The 25,018-nt window shown below is 48.9% G+C and overlaps 2 long non-coding RNA genes across 5 annotated transcripts; both read right to left on the bottom strand.

Annotated features, from left to right (window-relative positions):
- Positions 1 to 393: 393 nt before the first annotated feature.
- Positions 394 to 14,005, bottom strand: LOC118259745 (uncharacterized). Of its 3 annotated transcripts, none has more exons than XR_007708227.1 (5): positions 13,878 to 14,005; positions 6,759 to 6,900; positions 5,179 to 5,320; positions 3,396 to 4,022; positions 2,626 to 3,321 (listed from the first exon to the last, which is right to left on the bottom strand). It is a non-coding gene; the product is annotated as an uncharacterized LOC118259745 (long non-coding RNA). The 3 variants fall into 3 exon arrangements; XR_004782097.2 differs by having other exon boundaries at positions 5,226 to 5,320; XR_004782096.2 differs by lacking the exon at positions 5,179 to 5,320 and having other exon boundaries at positions 394 to 3,321.
- Positions 14,006 to 16,720: 2,715 nt separating this feature from the next.
- On the bottom strand, positions 16,721 to 24,102 carry LOC118259746 (uncharacterized). Of its 2 annotated transcripts, XR_004782099.1 has the most exons (7): positions 23,742 to 24,102; positions 22,002 to 22,970; positions 21,231 to 21,381; positions 20,822 to 20,918; positions 18,839 to 18,905; positions 18,473 to 18,732; positions 16,721 to 17,702 (listed from the first exon to the last, which is right to left on the bottom strand). It is a non-coding gene; the product is annotated as an uncharacterized LOC118259746 (long non-coding RNA). The 2 variants fall into 2 exon arrangements; XR_007708226.1 differs by lacking the exons at positions 22,002 to 22,970; positions 23,742 to 24,102 and adding an exon at positions 21,549 to 21,660 and having other exon boundaries at positions 18,839 to 20,918.
- Between the last annotated feature and the right edge of the window lie 916 nt (positions 24,103 to 25,018).

The following is a 25,018-nucleotide window of genomic DNA, read 5'->3' as shown; positions in this document are numbered from 1 at the left end:
CCCTCGAGAGTGTAAGTTAGGTCCTAGGAACTGGTCTAATAGTTCAGCTAGCCTGTTGGGGTGCTCAGCTAAAGACTTTGTCTCCTCCTTAAAACTCCTAACCTCTCTGCTGGTAAGGAGAGGGGGAGTTCACCTAAGAGGATACACAGTTAGTGTTAGTACTGTTAGTATCAGGGAAGGCAAAATTCTCAGTATCTCATCTACCTTGTTCTAATTCTTGCCAGAGCCTAGAGTACGCTCCTTCTCTAGGGACAGTGTTAATTACAGTCCCTGTCTCCCTTCCTGGAGCGACTGCTGCTACCACCAGTGCAATCTTAGGATTATAGGGAGCGTAACTTGGCTCCTTCTCTGAAAATGGAATCTTATTGTTTACATATAAAGCCTGAATTTTCATCAGACCCGTATTTTGGCCAAAATACTGCTGTTTCCTTAATTGGTTCTTTTGTCCTGACTGATACACAATATTTAACTTTTTTTTTTTTTCTCCTTTATTTTATCACCTCCTCTGATTTTGATATTATTTTTCCAATTTCTTATCATTCTTCAGGAAGACCTGTCGGTAGGCACTCCCCCAGGGATATCTCCCTGTACCCTGGAACTCATATTTCCCATTTTTCCTAGCCCTTGTCAGTGTGCTGCTACAGAAATTTCCCTCCTGCAGGGTACCACACACTAACGTTCCGATTCTGGAAAATGGGAGTGTACTGCCAAGCACTTTACCGTGCAAGGGCTAGCATACACCAAATTTCCCGAGACTCTTCCTTTCTCTCTCTTGTCTCACACTTCAGCTGTCTCTGGCCACACCCCTCGCGGAGCTACGGAACCGCGGATCAGGACTCTCCACACTCGCTTCGTACAAAAGTATGTCTCAATCACACATCACATGGCGTCTCACCCGACCCCCAAGGCAATACTTAATATTTCTTACCTTGGTCTCTGCACAGAGTTACCAGATCAATTCCTAAACCCGGAGTGCCTACCTTCTTCCCTTCCCCACTACTTCATGGATCCTGCCTCTTTAATCAGTCTCGGGCCCTCTGTCAGCTCTCCGCAGAACTGCCTCTAACAGATCCTACTAGTTGTTACCTCAAAAAGAAGGACGTACCGATCTCTACTTGGAAACGCATCAGTCCATAGACTCTGAACCACCTAAAGACCCGTGCAACTGACTGAAGGAAAACCAAAGCACTTACCCCAAAGTGCAGCCCAGGCAGAATGAGCTCTCTGATGGGATGCCTGTGACTCAATTACCATTAAGCTCTGCCTGGAACCCAAACCTAATCACCTGGGAAAGGGGAGGGGCAAAGCACAAGAAAGTAGAAAGAGAGCGGGAGGAGCAGCAGCTGTTTTTCTTTTCCTTTATTTTTTTCTGGCTTATCTGAACAGCATGCAGAGTGCAGACAGGAGAACTAGTGTCTCTCTAGAAGCAACAATACCAATGCTTTTGCTTCAGCTTTGAATATTGAAATGACAATATGAGAAAGCAAGTTACTGAAGCTAACTGGAATTAGCTCAACCTTTCTTCTACACAGGAAGAAAAATCTAGCAGCATAACAGATTACACCCCAAAAACAAAATCAATGTAATAACATCACTCGCAGGAAAAAAAACGCGTATGCGCGGCGCCCCGCCGCCTGCAGTACCCGCTTTTCCCCGACAGGTGGCGGCAGAGGGCGCCCAGCGGCACCACCGCGCATGCGCTGCCTAGCGCCGCCTGCAGTACTCACTTTTCCCCGGCAGGTGGCGACAGAGGGCCCCCAGCGGCGCCATCGCGCATGCGCGGCCCCGCGCCGCCTGCAGTACCCCCTTTTCCCCGGCAGCGGGCGCCCCGAGGTCAGCAGGGACGATTTCCCAGACCATTTTCCCAGAAAAAGCACAAACGAAAACAGCAGGAATTTGCACCCCACGCCGCCTCAGGGAGGAAGTATCTGCCTTGAGCAATGTGCTGCTCACGGCTGGGAAGCTGAATGGCGGCAAGCTGAAACACTACATTTTTTATCAGGCTAAAAAAGGCAGGGAGATAATAATAATGAACCCAACGTGGGCAATGGGAAGCTCAGAGCCCAATGACCACAACTCCCAGCTTGCTGTGGGAATGGTGTTCCTGGCGGGTTGACACTGCAGACACCACGGAGCCAGCCCCAGGCTTCCCAACCTGCAGCCCAGCACCTGCGGACCCGTGCCTGCCACCCCGTGCCATCCCCACCTGGGCTTTCCCTGCCCCAGACACCAATCCCGTGGCACGCGGCCTTCCCGACACCCTCCCCTGCCCTGGGAGTCCTGCCGGGAACCACCCCCCCCCCCCCCCCCCCCACTTGCGCTTCTGCAAGCAGCCCCCGCCACACAGAGCAGTCCCCCAGGGCCCGGGGAGCAAAGACAGCACCAAGCTGCCCTCCCAGTCCCACAATAGGCAGCTGCCCCCCCACCCAGCAGGGCTGGCCCCACACTCCAAGGGGTTGTCAGCATCCAGCAGCTGACGGATACTGGGCCACACCCCCCCCCAGCCCCTGCCCCCTCTACACCCACCCTGCTACGGAACCTGCACCCACACACAGATGCCGACAGCCACTTCCCGGGGCAGCAACCACCAAAGGGGGCACGGGCCAGAAAGCAAACTTTATTAAACTGCTGTGCAGGACTCCCAGGAGGGGGGCTGCGGTGGGGCTCCCTGCCCTGTCGTTCTCCCCTTCCCCTGGCGGGCAAGGCAAAGAGCGGCGTCCATCTGTCTGTCTGTTCCTGCGTAGGGAGTGGATGCTGGAAGTGGGCTTCTCACTATCGCTGCTTTGGGTTGTTGTGGAGCAATTGCCTGAAGTAACTAGGCAAATTAAACATATTCACCTTTTAAAGAAAGTGTACAGCATTGAAGAAGCTTTCAGGGTGGAGGGCAGCTGCGCTACCTCAGCGTTCCCTAGGCCTCCAACTTTACATGCTATCGCACTAGTCAGTGTGCTGACTCTAAGGAACGGGACGGAGCGTAAAGGGGAGTGGAAACACCACGGCTAGGCTCTGCGACCAGCTGGGGACCCGATGCCCTTGTGCACACTGAGACCGATAAGCTGCACATTTGCTACCTACCCTGAGCCAACAACCTGTCATATTTTTAACAAAACACTGTACTCTAGGGAACTTTTGCTCATTCTAGTATCATCATATTACCAAAACACACCTCCATCCCAAAAGCTCCGTGCCTCCAAGGTGCGACCGCCCCCCACTGATCACGCGCTCTGAATTTCTCAGACCCCTGTACCTTTAAATGAAAGCAAGAAAACTTTTCACCAACCATAACCAAGGTATGCCTGACGAGAGTCACTCAAGCCCCACCTAAAGAAGAGAAAATAATGTGAACTGTCTTAAGTGAAAGGGGATGTTAGGGAAGATACCATCACGAAGGATACCTTTCTGACTTCTGGGATCAGTCGATGGGCTGAGCCTCTCTTCCCCCCGCACTGGGACGCCGTGGGGTAATATTTGAATGCTTGGTTGTACCAGGTATCTCCTTGTAAACTTAGAAATCTCTAAAGTCTTTGTGCCTTTTAATGCGTTAACAGCCAGGACGAGTACCTGTGTATTTCATGCGTGCTCGCTTGCTTTCGCAGACAGTGAATTTAACGCTGGCGATCCAAAGAACCTGTGTCCTTGTTGCTGTAATAAATTGCTGTTCAGTGCACTGTTCCTAGCCCTGACAGTTCTCATTGAATGCGACTAGAGCGAGGGTGTGCTACATTATTTAGGTGAATCCGTGACCGTGATAGTTCAGTACCCTGAATCCGACCAGAACCGTAACAGTTAGTCAGCTATGCCCCTTAAGACGACAGTATTTCATAGGGAAAAACATTAAGCCTAAGATTTCCCATGCCTAAGGCCCTGGGGGGCAGGCAGAGAAGGAACCCGAGACTCTTAGCCATGCGACTCCTGAGAATCGCAGCTTACAGTTAGTCACTCACTGTCTTCTGGTCTCACAGGATGAGGCAGAGGTATAATTAATTCCTTCTCCATCTCTCTGGAAAGAGCTTTTCTCCTATCTGTGACAAAGGAAAAAAAAAAGTTGTGATCATGGGAGTCATTACACAAAGCCACACTCTGAATTCACTACTACAGCTAAGATCATTTTTAGTCAAAAAACACCTCGGCAGCAATGTTATCACTGCAAACATAGCGCTGCAAGAAAAATTCAACTCAAGATAAAGGAAAGGGCAAGTTAAAAGGACGAATGACGTGACCAAAGGCAACTGCAACAACCATCTGGTAGATGTTTGTCCACAGTCCTCGGATTTCATGGTCGTCTTTCCTGATGAATGAATCCTGGAAGAACAGAAAAGATACACAACGTGTCCAGAAAAGCCTTTGGGGAGACTACTGAAAGGAAAACCAAACCAAAAAACTAGGAACAGCAAGCGGCATGTACGTTGGTTCTGTTAACAGAGTAACATTAACATACTAGAAATTTCCACGTTCTTTGCCCTCTACCTTGAAAAAGTCACCCAATTCTGTCAGTGTTCACCGTCACTTTTTTTTTTTTTTTAAATTTTCACGTGGACATCTGAGGAAAACATTTCGAGTCCTTGTCATCAAGGGAGAAGAGGAGAGAAAAAAAAAAAAGAGAGGGATGAGGGGCAAAGAAGCGCAGCCATTGCTTTCCTTGGTAACGCGAGCAAAAAGCTCAGGCGCTCGGTAACAACGTGCTTTGAAAGACAAAACACAGAAGAAACTGCACGTTATTTAATCTCAGCTGTAGAGTCACATGTATTTGTACCTGCTCATTTATTCATCTGCCAGTTTATTTTGCTACAGACACTACAGAACGTAGAGACTGCAAGGTTACTACTACCTTTTGTAACCGATGTGATCTTCGGTAGGAATAGCTATCTAAAAGAGCTAACAAAATCCCCTTCATCGACAGCCATCTGAACTTTTATCGTCTAACAACAGCCCTACAAACATCCCCCGCGATGCTCAACTTCAGAAACTTTCCATTCAACTTGAGGCAGAACAAGCCCTTACCCTGGACACCTTCACCTGGCTCTCCACTGCTAGCAGGGTAGTACTCTGATACTGTCCAGTACGCGCTGCAGCCTACTTGAATACGCGTATTTACTGTGGCCTGGTTCGATACGCTCACAGAGAGACCCATGAAAAATCTACCCTTTCTTTCACAAAAGTAAATAAATACATGCATACGACACGGTAAGGAAGAAAAGCTGAACACACGGGATGCGGTCCTTTACCGAGGGGCAGATCCAACACCAGCACAAGAGCTTTGGGGCACATGAGCGATCATCTACACCAGCCATCGGGACAAGCCAAATGCACGCACAACAGCCTCGATTTAAAAAAAAAAGAAAAAAAGAAAAAAAAACACGTTAAGTTCCTTTATAGTTTATGGAAGTAACAACCTACAGCTTAGATGCAGTTGGATTGCATCAGCTTAGGGGCTGCCTCCTTCAAAATGCACAAGGGGGTGGGGAAACCAGTCTCGAAAACCTGTTGCCTAACAGGAGACTGTTGCCTGCTCCTCCATAGGTTACGTTCTTCCAAGCATCGTCCTGTTCCTGGATTTTACCAGCCACAACGGGATGGTCCCACTGGCATGAGTCAGGGACGCTTTGCACGGGGTTTATTTGACACTGAATTAAGTCTTCTGTGGGTAGAAGTAACACAGCACGACATGGAAAGTAAGCTAAGGTACTGTCTGCAGCACAACGCTTGTGCGATATTGGACCTGAGGGGACCAGTCAAAGCCTGCAATAATCTCTGAATGGGTGGGTAAGTAGGGAGCCCTACGGGAAACAGAGCTCATGTTCTGCGAAGCTCTTTTCCCATCAAGAAGAGGACCTTTTCTATTCAGCGTCTTTACTGAACTTTAGGCTACTTCCTATTCGCTTTGGCAAGTTAGCCTTCATAGAAGCCAAGAGATTTTAAACTGCCAAGCATCATTTATAGTTCTTGTTCTCCGACGACAGGGAATTTCAATCGGGGCGCTAGTTAATAGGAAAGTCTGGCTCTGTTTCACGCAAATCAAGTACCTAAACCACAGACAGGAGTCTGCAGAAAGAATATTTTAAAAGGTGAATTTAAACAGAAGGATAATACTCACTTTTCGAAAATTTCTGCAATGACTGTGGCAAAAAAGGCTGAACCAGGGACCACTCTATCATCCCCTCTAGGATTTAGCAACTCCATACAGTTATGGGTCAAATACCACAGCTTCAACGCAAGACAGACAGGGACCTCGAAGGTCACGTTTCTGTCTGCGCACCGAGTTCTGCTGGAAAGACCCCCAGCCGCTCAATTCCCAAGCAACTTTGCCATGGCCAGCACTTACCTGGAGTTTTGCTTTCTCTCGCTGCTCAGTACGGGCCAAAGGCCTCTTTTATTGCACACAGTTCAAGCAAAACTCTTGGGACACAACTAATAGACAGACAGACAGACAGGAATTGCCTCTCATGTCTGTCTTGACCGACCACAACCAGCGTTCTGGAAAGCCCCGCAAGCACCGGTTTATTTCTAGGACAACTCTGAAAGCTGAGGCGGGACAAAGTTTAGCTTCTCATACCAAAGACTGAGCAACAAAGAGACAGAGCTTGACAGGCCAATTCATTCTAGGTCTAAGAAGCTACTACAACTTGGCAGGCACTACGCGGCGTTCCTTTGCGCTCTAAGCAGTTCGCGCTTCTGCAAATTCGATTAAGCCTTTGAGCCTGGGCTGCAGGAAGTTTACGAGCACGCCTCGGTTTCACCCAAAGGTTGCTGTGACTTACCTGGACAGTCGGGCTGCTCTTTCTCCTGGGAAACCTGCGACTGCAGCACACCAGCTGCAGCTTTCCTCGGTTTAGCTGGTGCGCCACCTTCGCTCGGCAACAAACCCCACAGGGGTCCTAGCGGCGGGGAGCTGCTTCTGCCCTGGTGAGCCGCAGAAAAAGGAGAGAGCCGGCTGTCAGCACGCAGGGAGAGGAAAACCTCCGAGGCGCAGCCCAACGATCAAGCGCAGCGAGGACCCGCGCCCGGCCGCCAAACCCCCCACCCCTCCCAGCCCGATGCTCCGGGGAGGCACCACCGAAGGCTCTCGCTCTCCTCACCGCCGGCAACCGCGTTCGCAGCCAGCAGCAACCTGCGCCTCCTGGCGCGCACGGCCTGGCCCCGGCTCAGGGAAAGACCGGCCGCGCACTGTGATAGACGGCAAGAATGTTTGCAAGGGGGGGGGGAGTTGCGCGCCGCTTGGAGGAGCACGAGTTTCCCCGGCCGCCCAGCCCTGTTTTGCTTGCTGATCGCTTACTCAATAAATTGATTGACTTAATTCAAATTCTTCCGACTGAGAGTAATTTATAACAATTTGGTGCCGAGACTTGGATAAAGGCAATTTGACTGGGAGGACTCGTTGAAGGGGGCGCCCCGCCGATTTCGGCGGCCTTCGCCGGGATTCTTCCCATTCGAAACCTTTACCGACGAACCCTAAATTTGGGCAGCAAGCAAATAAAGCCGGCAAAACCCATAGGTAATCTTTGTGCACGAAGGCCGAATGAAGACCCACGGGGTGGGTAAGTATAGGCCGGTTATCCGTTCGGTTGGGGTTGGTGATCCCGGAGTGTGCCTGTGTGAGACGTCCAGTTGCGGACGAAGCGAGTGCGGACCCCTCAGTAGTGCGGTTCCCACATCCCGCGAGGGACTGGGCCACGACCAGGGGGAAGCGGTTGTGTGTGTGTGTGAAGGTGCTCCGGAAGATGGGACAGAAGAAGAGTAAGCCTTCTGATCCCATGGGTGGGGTTAGATTTCCCCCTATTCCCCCGGAAAGCCCGCTGGGGTTAATGATTAAGAATTGGAGCGATTCCCCTTCTAGGCGGGGAAAGAATGAAGTAAAAATGATTCATTACTGTGTTGAAGTCTCGGGGGGTAGACAAATTCAAGGTGACAACCTTTATTGGCCCATATTTGGATCATTTGAAGACTGGGTTTGCCAAGCCTTAAACGCTTATGTAAACACAAAAGAACCTTTTTGTCAGGAGGAGAGCGAATATGCGAGCTTTTGGATTGGCTCGGGGAATCAAGTTAACTTGTATCCTTTAAAAGAAAAAGGAGGGGAGGAAAAACGTAAGAAAAAGAATCGGGAATTGGAGATCCCGACATCACCACCTCCTTATATTGTGCCCACAGCCCCTCCAGGGCCCACTAGCTCACAGTCCTCAGGGGAATCGGACCGTGAGGCTGATCCAATTATCCAAGGACCAGTAACTAGGAGCCGAACGAGGAAACAGAAATCTGAGAGTGTGGGGGGGCTTTACCCGTTGAGAGAAATATCTATGGGAGGCCCGCAACCTGAAATGGGTTATGTGGCAGTCCCCATTAATTCCGGGGATGTCCGTGATTTTAAAAAGGAAATGGGGAATTTATTGGAAGACCCTCTTGGGGTGGCGGAACGAGTAGATCAATTCCTGGGGCCCAACGTGTATACTTGGGAGGAGGTGCAATCTATATTGGGGATTTTATTTACTTTGGAAGAGAGGGGAATGATTAGGAGAGCAGGGATGCGAATCTGGGATCAACAGCATCAACAAGGCCCAGCTGCAGATCTTAAATGGCCACTGCAGAGACCTAATTGGAATAATCAGGACCCCGTACACTGCGGTCACATGCAAGATTTGAGAACTATTATTATACAAGGAATTAGGGAATCAGTCCCAAGAGGTCAAAACATTAACAGAGCCTTTAGCGAACAACAGAAAAGGGATGAAACTCCGACGGAATGGCTTGAGAGGCTACGTAAAAGCCTGCAGCTGTATTCAGGGGTGGATCCGGGGACTCCTGTTGGAGAGGCCCTGTTGAAAACTCAATTTGTAGCGAAATCCTGGACGGATATTAGAAGGAAATTAGAGAAGATAGAAGGTTGGCAGGATCGTGGTTTGGATGAATTGCTAAGAGAGGCACAGAAGGTGTTTGTTAGGAGGGAAGATGAGAAGGAGAGAAAGCAGGTGCGAACGATGGTGGCAGCGGTCAGGGAAGGACAGAAGAGAAATTAGTATAAAACGGGGTCCGGAGGGAGTCATCAGAGGCTGGTGGGAAAAGATAAACTGTCTGATCGGAGACTGAGGGATATGACCTGTTTTTATTGTAATAAGAAAGGTCACATGAAAAGGGAATGCCGACAGAGGATTGAGGATGTATAAGGAAGATTAGGGGTGTCAGGGGCTCTATTTGCTGGGGACCCAGAAAAAGAGTGAGCCCTTGATAAAATTGAAAGTAGGTCCCCAGCAAGAGGAGGTGGAATTTCTTATAGATACAGGTGCTGAAAGATCTACGGTACAAGTTCTGCCTCGGGGTTGTAAAATATCGAAGGAGAAGGTACAAGTAATTGGAGCAAAAGGGGAACCGTTTGGTGTCCCCGTTATAAAGGAGGTGCTGATTGAATCACATTCGAAACTGGGAATAGGGTCTTTACTTTTAGTACCTGAGGCAGATTATAATTTGTTAGGTAGGGATTTGATAATAGAGTTAGGTATAAGTCTGGAAGTAGTAGATAAGGAATTAAAGGTTAAATTGTGCCCCCTTAGAGTAGAAGATGAGCAGGATATAAACCCTGAGATTTGGTATACCCCAGAAAGTGTAGGGAGATTAAAGATTACACCTTTCAAGGTAACTATAACCGACCCAGGTGTACCGATACGAATAAAGCAATACCCCCTGTCTGAGGAAGGCAGACGAGGGTTAAAACCTGAGATCGAGAGATTGCTACAGCAGGGGTTGTTAGAACCCTGTACGTCCCCCTTTAATACCCCAATTTTACCAGTGAAGAAAAAAGATGGTAAATATCGATTGGTTCATGATTTAAGAGAAATTAATAAGAGAACAGTAACTAGATTTCCGGTAGCAGCTAATCCCCATACCCTGTTAAGTCATTTACATCCCGATGATCAATGGTATAGTGTGATACGCATTGCTACTTGCACGGACCTATATATGCATTGTTCTGTTTTACACTGCTAGAAAAGGATAAGATGACTCAAATGGGTATAAAAGAGACAGATGAAGGTAAATGGGTATTGCCTCACGGACGAGAGATGCTTCCTAAATCTGCAGCTTTGAGAGTGCTACGGAGGTTTCATGAAAACACTCATTGGGGAACTCAGGCATTAGTAGATCAATTTGCTACTAAATATATGTGTATTGGAATATATAATGTAGCGAAACGAGTTGTCAATGACTGCCTTCTCTGTAAAAGAGTGAACGCCCGGCATATGAGAAAAAGGGTATTAGGAGGTCGGGAATTGGCACACCGACCTTTTGCCAAAGTCCAATTAGATTTCACAGAACTCCCAAAAGTAGGGAGGTACAAATATTTGTTGGTAATTGTAGACCATCTCACGCACTTTGTTGAAGCTTTCCCAACAGCGAGGGCAACGGCCCACACCATGGTGAAAATATTATTAGAAAATATTATTCCGAGGTATGGGATTACAGAAACAATTGATTCTGACCGAGGTCCTCACTTTGTGTCAAAAGTGTCCCGCGAGACTATGAAAGCTCTGGGAACAAGTTGGGAATATCATACTCCGTGGCACCCTCAAAGTTCTGGGAAGGTAGAGCGAATGAACGGGGAAATTAAAAGACAACTAACAAAGCTTGTGATGGAGACAAAAACCTCTTGGGTGAAATGTTTGCCACTTGCTTTGTTAAATATACGAACGCAGCCCCGAGCCGATGTCGGAGTCTCAGCTTTCGAAATGTTGTATGGTATGCCTTACGATTTAGAAATGCCACCCGATCATCCCCAAGTACAAGATATCCAATTAAAACCCTATTTAATACAGCTTATGAATCGACGAAGGGAGTTGCAGGCAAAAGGATTAGTGGCACAGCGTCCCACGTTAGATATAGCACTTCATAGAATACAACCTGGGGACAGGGTTCTAATTAAGACATGGAAGGAAATGTCTTTAACGCCCCAATGGGAAGGCCCCTATGTTGTCTTACTCACTACAGACATGCCTATCCGGACGGCTGAGAGGGGGTGGACGCATGCCAGTCGTGTGAAAGGACCGATCCGGACAAGCGAATGGAAAGCGGTTGCAGGCCCTGATGACTTAAAGCTCACGTTGAAACGAACCCGATAAGTATAATTTAACTACCTATGTGTTGCTATGTATTGTAAAAAGAGGGAATAGGGACCTTGATCGGAGAAAGGTTGTCGTTACAGAGAAAATCCCCTGAAGAACACTACTGCTGCCGAAAAGAACCTATATCTTGTAGTTCGTTGCAACCGAACTGACAAGCAAGGCAGAGAGTGAAACGGTGGGGAATCATGTAGTTAGGTAAAGTACTCTGAAAAATGGGCTCTGGCCACTTTTTGCAATACATAGTAATGGGTACAATAGTCTCCACTGTATCTGCACACCCTCACGAACCCTTCAAATGGAGCCTAAGTAGATGGGAAGATCACTACGTTATTCAGCAAATAACCACAACTGGAAGCCCCAGCTTCAAAGTCTCACTATGTGATCTGGTGACGTGGGGCCACGATTGGACCCGTAGGTGTTTTAATCAATCGAGTTTTTATTTATGCCCACGCTCTAACCCCGGGAAAACATATTGTAATTACCCAAATCAATACTATTGTGCTTACTGGGGATGTGAAACTATTGCCACAAATTGGGAAACTGGTGGAGATCAATACCTGAGGGTAGGATATGGACCATTGGGATGTACACGCCGTTATAGACATACTATGCAATTAGGTAGGATGAATGGGGTTCATCTGCCAACAGGAAGGACTATCCCAGGAAATTGCAGCTTTTTGTACATCAATGTAACTCAGCCAGACGACCAAAGATGGATTTTAGGACAACAATGGGGAATCAGATTTTATGAAAGCGGGACTGACAGGGGAGGTATATTCTATATAAAAAAGGAAAAGACTACTAGCAAATCTACGGATTCAGAGTACGAAGTGGGAAATGAAGGGATGACTGGGAATAACATGGAGAATTATGAACGCTAGTTACCAATTGTTAAACCGAACAAATCCAAATGTGCTCAAACCTTGCTGGTTATGCCTTGATATAAGGCCTCCATATTACGATGCTATTGGAGATCTGGGGGAGATCACCCGTTCGAACGAAGCCGACCCTCCGCAATGTAATTGGGGAAGGGACATAGGAATAACGTTAACACAAGTAACCGGGGGTGGCAGGTGTATAGGTACGGTCCCTAGTACGAAGCTCCATCTATGTGGTATTATAGAAAATGTTACACAATTAGACAAAGGAGGATGGTTAATACCAGCGAATAATACTAGATGGATCTGTTCGTCGGTGGGTGTTACTCCTTTCTTATCGCTTAAGCTTTTTAATATATCTAAAAATTTCTGTGTACAGGTAATAATTGTACCAAGAATTCTGTACCATTCTGAGGAATATGTATATACACAACATACAGTAATGGATTACCATTTAAAAAAGAGAGAACCAATTACGGCTGTAACCCTGGCTACGTTGATAATTTTAGGAGGTACTGGGGTAGGTACTGGAGTTGCCTCCTTAGTTAAACAAAGCCAAGAATTTACCTCCCTGCGCGTGGCTGTGGATGAGGATTTAACCCGAATTGAACGATCCATTACTGCCCTAGAAAAATCTGTAAGGTCATTATCAGAAGTTGTTTTACAAAATCGCAGAGGGATAGATCTGGTATTTTTACAACAAGGTGGGCTATGTGCAGCCTTAAAAGAAGAGTGTTGTGTATATGCAGATCATACTGGGGTAGTACGAGACACAATGGCAAAACTTAGAGAAGGATTGGAAAAGAGAAAACGAGAAAATGAAGCTGGACAGAATTGGTACGAGTCTTCGTTTAATTATTCACCTTGGCTTACAACCTTACTGTCAAAAGTAGCAGGACCACTATTGATGTTAGTGCTAGGATTAACCTTTGGACCATGTATTTTTAATAAGGTAATTGCACTTGTAAAAAGTCGTTTAGAGTCAGCGCATTTGATGCTTATTCGTACTAAATATGAATCTGTAAATACAGATGAGGACGCAGAAGCTTTAATACCCAGCCACCAGGCATACATAGAATTAATGAACAAAATGAGTAACTAAAAGAAAAAGGAGGGATTGTGATAGACGGCAAGAATGTTTGTTCATTATTTTGCTACATTAAAGGAACGAAGGGAGTTATTCAAACAGTGGCTGGAATGCTGAGACATTTCCCAGAGACAGGATATCTCAGGTCCATGGCGGAGAGAACATTGTGTAAATAATAGGTTGCTAAATCGGTAACATACTCCCCTGTCTCAAGGACTAATACAACCGAATAAGGAAGAGAAGGATGGCTGTCTTCATCCGTGCGACCACCAGAGGGACAGAAGTGACTGGGACAGGACGACCCCCTAGCAACAACTGACGCAGCGGAACCCAGAAGAACTGAATAATAAAAACGGACTGCAAGGGGGGGGGAGTTGCGCGCCGCTTGGAGGAGCACGAGTTCCCCCGGCCGCCCAGCGCTGTTTTGCTTGCTGATCGCTTACTCAATAAGTTGATCGACTTAATTCAAATTCTTCCGACTGAGAGTAATTTATAACACGCACCACAGAACTACAGCTCCCAGCATGCCTCGGGACGGAGCAGTCCATCCAACCCAGAGGGGAGTCGGCCAAGCGCACACAACTGCCCACCCCCCCGCGCCGCCCCCCGCCGCTCCGCCCCCCTCTCCCCCAGCCCCCCAAATCCCCGCGCAGCGCAGACCCTGCTGCACGCCCGGTCCGGTCCGGCACGGCGCCGCCCCCGCCCCGCACAAGGGCCGTTTCCGCAGAAGCCGCCGACCGCCCGCCACCTCGCCCCCTCCCGGCCCGGCCCGGCCCCGCCCGCCCTGGGGCGGCACCGACCACCAACCTCGTTGCGGCACCGCGCCTCGGCGTCCCAGCCTGGCCTGGCCCGACCGCTTCTGCCCTCAGTGCCGACAAACCCTGCACGCCACCCCCGCCCTGCGTTCCTCCGAGCCAATCACGGAGTGTTTCCGCCCTCCTGAAGGCACGCCCTGACGCCACTTCCGCCCTGAGTTCCTCCAGCCAATCAGGGAGTGCTTCCGCCCTCATGAATGCACACAGTGACGTCATTTCCGCCCTGGGTTCCACCAGCCAATCTCGAGGTGTTTCCGCCCTCATCGAATGCTTACCCTGACGTCACGTCCGCCCCGGGTTCATCCCAGCCAGTCATGGAGTGTTTCCGCCCTCAAAGAATGCATGCTGTGATGCCACTTCCGCCCTGTGTTACTCCCAGCTAATCACGGAGCATTTCCGCCCTCAGGGAACGCATGCCCTGACGTCACTTCCGCCCTCGGTTCCCAGCCAATGACGGAGTGTTTCTGCCCTCAGTGAAGTCTCGCCCTGACGCTACATCCGCCCTCATGGTCCAGCCAATCACGGAGCCGCTTTGGCCCTCAGTGAAGGCACGCCCTGCCGTTACTTCCGCCCTCGGTTCCCTGCCATTCACATGGCTGCTTCCGCCCTCACTGGCTGCCGGGTAGACCTGGCAGCCGCCCCCTTAAAAAAAAAAAAAAATAGGTTGAACTGGCAGCCACCCAAAAAAAAAAAAAAAAACACACGGGTAGACCTAGCAGCCTCCCGCAGTCCAAAAATGCCAGAAGGCCATAAATGTATAGAAGTATGCATTTAGCATACTACATAGCATCTGCCCTGTAGTCCTGCAAAAATCATAAGGGACCTAGAATGACAAAGCAAACACACAAAGTAACATTGACAACCTATCCATAAACGTGCTATAACAATTACTCACCTGAAGTGGAGATGCATGCAATAAAGGCACCTACTACTATATAGATTGGTTTACTCTAACAGATCCTACTAGTTGTTACCTCAAGAAGAAGCGTGTACCAGTCTCTACTTGGAAACGCATCAGTCCATAGACTCTCACCCACCTAAAGAACCCTGCAACCGACTAAAGGAAAAACAAAGCTCTTACGCCAAAGAGCAGCCCAGGCAGAATGAGCTCCCTGATTGCATACCTGGGGCTCATATACCATTAGGCCCCACCCAGCACCCAAACCCAATCATTTGGGAAGGGGGAGAGGCAAAACACAAGAAAGTAGAAAGACAATAGGAGGAGCAGCAGCTGTGGTGTTTGGTTTTGTTGTTTGTTTTTTTTTTTCTAGCTTAGCTCAACAGCATGCAGAGTGCAGACGAGAAGTGGGGTGTTTCTAGAAGCATAAATCCCTGTGCTTTTGCTTCAGCTTTGAATATTGAGAGGACAATATGACCAAGCAAGTAAATGAAACTTTTTCAACTGGAATTAGCTCAAACCCTTCTTTTACACAGGAAGAAAAATCTAGGAGCATAACAGATTACACGCCCCCCCCAAAAATTCAATATAGTAACATCACTCGCAGGAAAAAAAACGCGCATTCGTGGTGCTGCTCAGCCTGCATTACCCACATTTCACCAGCAGGTGGCGGCAGAGGGCGCCGCAGCGCATGCGCGGCGCGGCTCAACCTGCAGTACCCACTCAAAAACAGCAGAAAAAATGCACACCACACTGTCTAGGGGAGGAAGTAACTGCCCAGAGCAACGTCCCATTCCTGGCTTGGAGGCCGAGCAATAACGCAAAGCTACATTTCCCGGCATGCCCCATGAACCAGCATTGCCGATCGGAAGCCCAGAGCCCAAAGACGGCAACTCCCGGCATGCTGTGGGGCATGACGGCTGGCCACAGCTACTGCGCATGCGCAAAGCATCTCCTCCTGCGGTACTGATTCTTCTCCAGCAGGCGGCAGCAGAGAGCGATGGACCGCTTCTGCGCATGCGCTTAACTTTTCTGCTTGCAGTACCTATTTCTGTCCAGCAGGTGGGAGCAGAGAGCGACACGCCGCTGTGGCGCCTCTCTGCCTGCAGTACCGGTCTTCGGCCAGCAGGTGGCACCAGATAGCGTCCCGGCGCCCGCCAGCCTTCTCTGCTCATACGCGGAATCAGAACTGCAGCAACGGCTTCCGAGACCGTTTGCTTGTTAAGGGAAGCAGCGAGAACCACGAGGAACACCACACGAAAACGGTAAGAAAAGGCACCCCGCTCCAGTAACGCGGGAGGAACTGCCCTTCCGAACTGCGCACGTGCCACCCCAGGCTTGAAAGCTGAGCGGCAATGTGAAACTACATTTCCCAGCTTGCCGTGGAAACCGACGTGGCTGACCGGAAGCTCGTAGCCCAAAGCCCACAACTCCCGGCATGCTGCGGGGCACGGCGCTCACAGCCACCTGACCCTGCGGCTCCCCCGGGCTTTCTAACCTGACCCTACCCCCGCGGCCAGCCCCACACCCGCATCCCGCGGTTCCGCCAAAGCACGCCAGATGCTTTCCCTGTCCCAGCCTCCCCAACACCCTCACCTCTCCCCCACAACCAGAAGCAGCCCTGGCCACACTTGCCAACCACTCCATCCATGCAGACCAGCCCCAGCACACCCAGCCCAGGGAGCAGAGACAGCACAGAGCTACCCCTCTGCTGCCTTCACTTCCCCCCCCACACTCCCCTGCCCCAACAGCCTGCAGCTGCCTGGGAAGATGGCCCCCACACACCAAGGAGCAGTCCACATCCATCAGCCCCCACAGAATCAGCTGGGGCCCTGCTCCAGGAACTAGGGACCAGCCTCCGCACCTTTTTCCCACCCACCCCACTATGGAACCTGCACCCACCGCCACAGGGATGGCCACTTACCCACAGCCACAAACACAGACAGCAGCGCAAGCCAGAAAGCAAACTCTTTATTAACTCATGCGCAGGACTCCCCAGAGGGAGGCTGTGGCAGGGTTCTCTGCCCATATGTTCTCCCCTTCCCCTGGGGGGGAGGGCACAGGGCTCCAGCATCGAGCAGCATCACTCCCTCTGTCCATCCATCCCGCAGGGAATAGTTGCCTCCTGCAGCCATGTGCTCTGAAGCACAGAAGGAGGAAGGGCAAAGGAAAAGGACACAAGCAGGAAGAGAGAAAGTAGACAGAGAACCAGCAGGGCAGAGGGACAGAACCACATAGGGAGCAGGACAGGGATGATCAGGAGGAAATAGGGAACAGCACAGTGAGAGACAGACAGAAAAGACAAGGACAGGAAGCAGAACAGAGAGGGACCAGAAGCGAGACTAAACACAGGAAGAGGTGTATCAGGGAACACCAGGGGCAGGGGAAGCAGGACAGAGTGACACAGAAAAGCAAGCAAAGGGATACGAGGAAAGGGACAGGAACTGGGACAGAGGAATGGAGGGGGGGAGGCACGAGAAAGAGGGAGAGAGAGAATCATGATGGGTGTGGGATGCAGAGAAAGGCCAGCACAGGGACATAGGGTTGGACTGGGAAAGGGGACAGGGAGCACAACAGATGGACTGAAATAGAGGGGTAGAGAGCAAGGAAGCGCAATCGAAACAGTGGAGTGGAACGGGATGCAACAACACAGAAAAGCAGAGGCAGACAAAGTGGGAAAAAACTGACAGAAAGAAATTGAGAGAGAAATAAAATCATACAATCATAGAATATCCCGAGTTGGAAAGGACCCATAAGGATCATCGAGTCCAACTCCTCACAGCACGCAGGTCTACCCAAAAATTCAGACCATATGACTAAGTGCACAGTCCAAGCGCTTCTTGAACTCTGACAGGCTTGGTGCTGTGACTGTGTCCCTGGAGCCTGTTCCAGTGTGCAACAACCCTCTTGGTGAAGAACCTAAGAAGCAGGAAAGAAAGATTGAGAAGAATCAAATACTGCTGGGGCAACAGGACTGAGAGATGGAGAACTGAGAAGTTCTCAGAGGGAGTGGGCAGGGGGAGGAGAACACCAGAGCACTGAGACTGAGGAGTCTCAGAATGGGACAGAGACGAGAAAGGAGAGAGCAGTGTGGAGCAGGGCTGAGACGGCAAAAGAGCGTCAAGGGAAGGGGAGAAGGACAGAGGCACAGAAAGAAAAAGGTGAGCAAGCTGGACAGAGGGCTTGATGGCACGATGGCAGAGGCCATGGGACAGAGACATGCAGATGGGTAGGACAAGGTGCGGAAGGACCACAAGAGCAAAGAGCAGGGCAGATGCGGGTAGTGAAACATTAGCAGGGGGGAGTTGGTGTGTAATTGAGAAAGACGGAACAACAGACAAAGTGGGGAAAAGAACAACAAGGACAGAGAAGGAAAAGCCTAGGATGAGCAGAGAGAGGAAGGGGGAAGTTGGGGAGGGGAGCAGGACAGAGAGAAGAACGAACCTGGGAAAGGCAGCAACACAGAGGAAAAAGGACAGGGAGCAGGACGCAGTAAAACATGCACATGGGAAGCGGGCCATGCGGAGAGCAAACAAGCAGGACAGGGAAGAGGAATGCAAAGCAGGCCAAAGAGATGGACAGGCTAAGAGGAGATGGGGGACAGGGAGGGGTGGCAGATGCAAAGGGGAGCAAAGGCAGCCTGGGATGCAGAACAGGGGGGGACACAGCCCCAGGGGCCTGGCACTTACCACAGCTCCCACTCTGGGCGCCGCCAGGAGGATTTCACGGTTCAGACGCTTCTCGCTCGCTCTCTCCCCTGGCTTCCTCCTCTGTAAGGATCTGGAGGCTCAGCTGTCGCCCAACCAAGAGAATGCACAGGGGTGCATCTGCAACAACGGTAGATGGTTGTCCACAGCCTTTGTATTTCATAGTAATCTTTCATAAGAAATGAATAGTGGAAGAACAGAAAAGATACACAATGTGTCCACAAAAGCCTTTGTGGAGCATCCTTAAAGGGAAACAAAAAAAATAGAAATATTAAGCAGCTAGTACATCAGTTCTGTTAACAGAGTAACATTAACATACTAGAAATTTCCACGTTCTTCACTCTTTACCTTGAAAATGTCACCCAATTCCGTCAGTGTTGACCATTAGCATTTTTTTAAATTTTCATCTGTACATCTGAGAAAACCATTTTAAGTCCCTGTTAACAAGGAAGAGCAGAAAAAAAAAGAAGGGGGAAGGGGGAAGAAGCACAGCCATTCCTTTCCTCAATAACGTGAGCAAAAAGCTCAGGCACTCAGCAAGAACATGCTTTGAAAGATAAAACAGAGAAGTAACTGCACGTTATTTAATCTTATCTATAGAATAATATGTATTTGTACCTGCTAATTTATTCATCTGCCTGTTTATTTTGCTACAGATGCTACAAAATGTATAAACCACATGGTTACATTTTGTAATTGATGTGATCTTCAGTAGGAATAGCTATCTAAAAGAGGCAAACAAAATCCCATTCATTGACAACCATCTGAACTTTTATCATATAAAAACAGTCCTACAAACATTCCCTGGGATGCTTAACACTTAACATCAGAATCTTTCCATTCAACTTGAGGCAGAACAAGCCCTTACTGTGGATATGTTCATCTGGCTCTCCACTGCTAGCAGAACAGTACTCTAATACTGTCCAGTACACACTGTAGCCTACTTGCTTATACATATTTACTGCAACCTTATTTGATATCCTCACAAAGAGATCAATGAAAAATTCACACTTTCTTTCAGAAAAGAATAAATAAGACATGGTAAGGAAGAAAAGCTGAACATACGGGATGCAGTCCTTTACCAAGGGACAAATCCAACATTGGTCACGTGACCAAAAAATACTTGTACCGATAACTACACCAGTTATTGGGACAAGCCAAACACACACGAGCCTCAATTTAAAAAATACATTAATTTGTATTTTATGGAAATAACAATCTACAGTTTAAATGCATTTAGATTGCATTGGCTTAGGGACTGCCTCCTTCTAAATGCATGGGGGGGGGGGCAGGAACCAATCTCAAAAATCTGTTGCCTTACAGGACATAGCCCTTCTCCTCAATAGGTAAGTTCTTCAAAGCATCATACAGTTTTTGGATTTTACCAGCCATAAGGGGATTGTCCTACTGGCATGAGTTGGGGATGTTTCCCTGTGTGTTTATTTGACGCTGAAGTAAATTTTCTGCAAGTACAAGCAACCCAGGATGTGACGGAAAGTAAGCTAAGGTACTGTCTGCAGCACAACATTTGTGCAATATTGTACCCGAGGGGACCATTCAAAGCCTACAATTAGTGAACTAGTACATAGGGAGCCCTATTGGAAACAGAGTTTGTTTTGCAAAGCTCTTTTCCTATCGAGAAAAGGACCTTTTATTCAACGTCTTTACTGAAATTTAGGCTACTTCCTATTCATTTTGGCAACTTAACCTTCGTAGAAACCAAGAGATTTTAATCTGCCAAGCATCATTTATAATTCTTGTTCTATGACTACAGGTAATTTCAATCTGGACACTTGAATAGAAAAGTCTGGGTCTGTTTCATGCAAATCAAGTACCTAAACCACGGACAGGAGTCTGCAGAAAGAATACTTTAAAAGGTGAATTTAAAGAGAAGGATAATACTCACTTTTCCAAGATTTCTTCCAGTCATTAACAGCTAAACCCAACTGATCAAATTCACATGCAACAGAGAGAGCAGTAACATGTCCACGACATTCTTCCCTAGCCACAAAGTCTTCCGCTTTACCCATGACAGCGAACATCAGCATCCTTGGGATAACACACCCCCAGATATATATCTTTACAGGAAGAGCCCAGCAGTGTATCAACAAATGCTGCAATGACCGTGGTAGAAGCTGAACCAGGGATGTCTCTATTATCCCTTAATGATTTAGCAACTCCATACAGTTACGGGTCACAAATTACAAATACCACAGCTTCATCAGAAGACAGGCAAGGACCTTGGTCACATTTCTGTCTGCATACCGAGTTCTGTTGGAAAGACCCCCAGCCACTCAATTCCCAATCAACTTTGCAACAGCCAGCACTTACCTGGAGTTTTGCTTTCTCTTGCTGTTCAATACGGGCCTTAGGCCTCTTTTGTTGCACGCAGTTCAAGCAAAACCCTTCAGACATAATAAGTAGATAGCTGTACAGGTAGAAAGAAATTTTCTCACAAGTCTTTCTTTACCAACCACAACTAGCACACTAGAAAGTCCTTAAAGCTGAAGTGGGACAAAGCTTAGGCTCCTGTACAAAAGAATAAGTAACAAAAAGAGTTTGACAGGTCAATTAATTCTAGTTTAAAAAATTACTACAACTTCACAGGCGCACAGTTTTCCTTTCTGCTTCCCAGCACCGAGCAATTTGCAGTTCTGCAAATTCCATTAAGCCTTTAGGTCTGGGGCACAGATAGATTAAGAGCAAACCTGGAGTTCACCTGAAGGTTGCTATGACTTACCTACACAGTCAGGACAGACAGGCTACTCATTCTCCTGGGAAACCTGTTACTGCAGTACGTCAGCTGCAGCTTTCCTCATTTCACCTGGTGCGCCACCTTCGCTCAGCAACAAACCCCACAGGGGTCCTAGGGGCAGGTAGCTGCTTCTGCCCTGATAAGCCGCAGAAAAAGGAGAGAACTGATTGTCAGAAACAGGCAAAGAAAAACCTCTTAGAGAAAGTACGACAATCAAGTGCAGCAAGACCCCTGCTCCCAGCCACTGCACCTCCCAGGCCAAAGCTCCCAGGAAGCACCGCCAAAGGCTCTCGTTTGTCTCACCATCAGCAACCACGCACACAGCCGGCAGGAACCTGCACCACCTCCCGGTGTGCATGACCGGGCCCCAGCTGGCGGAAAGACCACCCGCAGCCACACACCCCAGGGTCAACATGGCTGCCCAGCACCACAGAACTACAGCTCCCAGCATGCCTCGGGACGGAGCAGTCCATCCAACCCGAGAGGGGACTCCACCATGCACACACACCCCCGCCACCTCTTCCCTCTCTTTCCGCACCCCTCCCCCCGCCACCTCTAGATGCTCTTCCCCCCTCGCCCCCAGACCCCCAAAGCCCAGCACAGCCCCCCCCCCCCCCCCCCGCCTGTTGCATCTGCTCCAGCGCACGCCCTGCCCTGCACAAGGGCTGTTTCCCCAGAAGCCGCTAACCACTCAGCGCCCTGACCACCCAACCGCCTTGCCCCGCACACCATCCCTGGGCAGCCCTGGCCACCGACCTCACTGCGGCACCGTGCCTCACCATGCCGTCCCGAGCAGAGCCCAGCACGGCTCCTGCTCTGGAGAAGGGTGCTGCCATGTTGCCATGGCCAGGGGCCCTCCTGCACACATGCAGCGCCAGCCCTACAGCACTGCTTGGCTCTCGCTTCTCAGTCGGCTCTGCACATGCACAGAAGCAGAGCGGTAGGTGATTCAAAGATTGATAGTCCAATTTCTTTAAGTGGTATATTCTTTATTGCAGCGCTGGATGCACGGCGGATCTCTCCGCCTATCGTGCATACCTGCAGTGAAAAGCCATCCCAAATTTATACAGCAGAGTGATGAATATTTTATTAACGCCTATACATATTCATTATCTAACCCCGCCTACTCTCGCTTCTCATGCTAATTAGTTTTTTGTGTCCTGCGTCTGCGCAGATCCTCTCATCAATTCTGGGCAGTGGTCGTCGGGCTGTGGGTGGTGGTCTCAGAGAGGAAGGCCGTAAGTCTTCCTCACAGTGTACTTTTTACCCTTGGTCAGGATTCTGCTGAGTTTGCTTTCTTCCTAACCGCAAGGACTGGTTTTTGCTAATTATTTCTTTATCTTGTGTTCCAATGTCCAGTTTGAGATATATTGTCCTCCAATGTCCTATTTGAAATATATTGTCCATACATCTGTTTCCTGTCCTATACATAATGGTCTGTTTGCATTTTATTCCTCCTTTATCTCAACTTCTCTAATCATAGGCATGGCTTCCTGGAGCAGCATTGCTGTTCAAGCTTAAAAAAAAACAACAACAAAACACACAGCTTTCTGCGTTTATACAACTTAGGGCAGAGGTTGCCCCTTTGTTGGAGTGGTATGCAATAAAGGCACCTACTACTATACAGATGGCTTTACTCTAAATGATCCTGCTAGTTGCTCCCTCAAAAAGATGGGCTTACCTCTCTCAACATTGAAACGCATCAGCCTATAGACTCTGACCTACCTAAAAAAAAAAAAAAAAAAAAATGCAACTGACTGAAGGAAAAATCAACATACTTACCCCTAAAAGCAGCCCAGGCAGAATGAGCTCTCTGATGGGATGCCTGGGTCTCATAGACCATTAGGCCCCGCCCAGCACCCTGCCCCAATAGCCTGGAAAAGGGGAGGGGCAAAGCACGGGAAGGCAGAGAGAGCAGGAGGAGCAGCAGCTGTGTTAAATGTCTGCGTTAGATCAGCGGCTTGCAGTGTTACTAGAAGCAACAATTCCTGTGCTTTTGCTTCAGCTTTTAATATCAAAAAGATAATGTGACCAAGTATATAACTAAAACTTTTTTGACTATAATTAGCTCAAATCTTTCTTACATAGGTAGAAATAATCTAGTAGGGTAACATTACACACCAAAAAAATCAATTCAATGTAATGACGACTCACAGGAGAAATCAGGCACTTGAGTAGGCTATCTGAAAACAAAAGGCTATGCAGCTGGGTCAAAAATAATAATAAAAAAAAAAACAATCAAGATCTGAAAAGGATACAGATACCCTGAAAGGGTGCAGGAGAAAAAATAGTGACATTTAAAAGACCTGCAGGACCTCAGGAGGGACCTGAGCAGAGCACACAGGTTCTTTGGGAGGAAGGAGGGTTGAGAGCAGGTAATGCAGGGACTAGGAATGCTAAGTAGAGGAGAAAATGAGTGTTGTGGGCCTCAAGCATGTGCAAAGAGAGTAAGGAGGGCTCCTGAGAGGACAGGGGAACAAAGGGAAAGCTGCTTACCTCTGGGAAGTCATCCACGATCTTTGTGCCACGGACGTTTGTCTCGCATGCTCGACACACGAGTTAGGGGTCCCCATGCATTGAAGGCTTCTTACATCTGAGAAGTCTCCCCCAGGGCTTTCTTCCAGTAGATGATGGCTTTCCCAAAGACTGCATGGAGAGGCCCTTAGTCTCCCTTGCAATCGGAGAGATCTCTCTTGCACAGAGAGATCCTTGCCCGAGCCCTCACAGCCTGTGACGCCGTGTGCATGCAGCCGTTCTCAGGAAGACAAGCGGCTTTACAGTCTGAACTGCAAACAGCAAGCATTTCTTCTGGACAGGTTTCACATCATCATCTCCCTTTGCAGGAAATGGAAAAGTCACTCCTGTCTGCTGCTCCGCCTCTCCCAACATCTCCTTCCCCCTCCCCCCCCCCATCTTCCCCTGCTGATTTTGCTCCTCTTGGGTCGCTGCCTGCCTCCACCTTCCAGAGCAGCTCCTTCTCATCGAGTTCTCCCTCTGCGTCCTGTCCCCAGCTGCTCCCATCCCACGGTGCTCTCAGTGGCAACATTAGCTGTCGCTTGGATCTCCTTCCCGCTCAGTACCCTCTGCAGCTATCCCTGTTGTGAGAATGGCAGACAACTCTGCAGGGCGTCTGTATCCAACAGGCTGAAGAATGCGTTTACGCGGAAGTTTTTGATGAGAGATAACAGAAAGAGTCACACCTCGTCACAAACGCATTCCGCCTTTCCAGAGAGACACTAAGACGTCACATGCCAACTCTCTGTAACTTCTTCAAATTCAACAAGGGTTTGTGGTGAGTATTATTAAAAATAACATTAGAAAGAGAAGACTGGTAGTCCTGACAAGTTCCCTAAGTCCAAAGAACTTGCCCAATCAACCCCAAACCATTCACTAGAGTAACTTGTTAGTCCGTTTATTTTTGAAAGCCAAATGAGGTGGTGCGCATTCTACTCTTTCCCATCTGTGTTCTTGTTCTGGCTTAACCTGGCAAGTGGCTAGAGCAAATAGCACTGTGGGAGACTTGGGAAGAAAAAATTGTCAAAGCTCATGAGGTCAGACAAAGACAGTTTAATTGGACAGAAAAGGCGGGGAAGTAATAATAAGGATGTTGCTGCTGCTGATGGGATGTTACAAAGCAAGCGATGCACAATGCAATTGCTCGCCACCTGCTGTCAGACACCCAGCCCAGGCTTCCTGACCTGCAGCCTGGCGCCCCCAGCCCCGCGCCTGCTCTGTAGTCCCGCCCCGCCCCCCCGGGGCGTTCCCTGCCCAGC

The sequence above is a fragment of the Cygnus atratus genome, chromosome 1, assembly GCF_013377495.2.
Source record: "Cygnus atratus isolate AKBS03 ecotype Queensland, Australia chromosome 1, CAtr_DNAZoo_HiC_assembly, whole genome shotgun sequence".
Taxonomy (NCBI): Eukaryota; Metazoa; Chordata; class Aves; order Anseriformes; family Anatidae; genus Cygnus; species Cygnus atratus.
The sequence above is the reverse complement of the archived record's forward strand: the minus strand, read 5'-3'. Positions and strand labels throughout refer to the sequence as shown.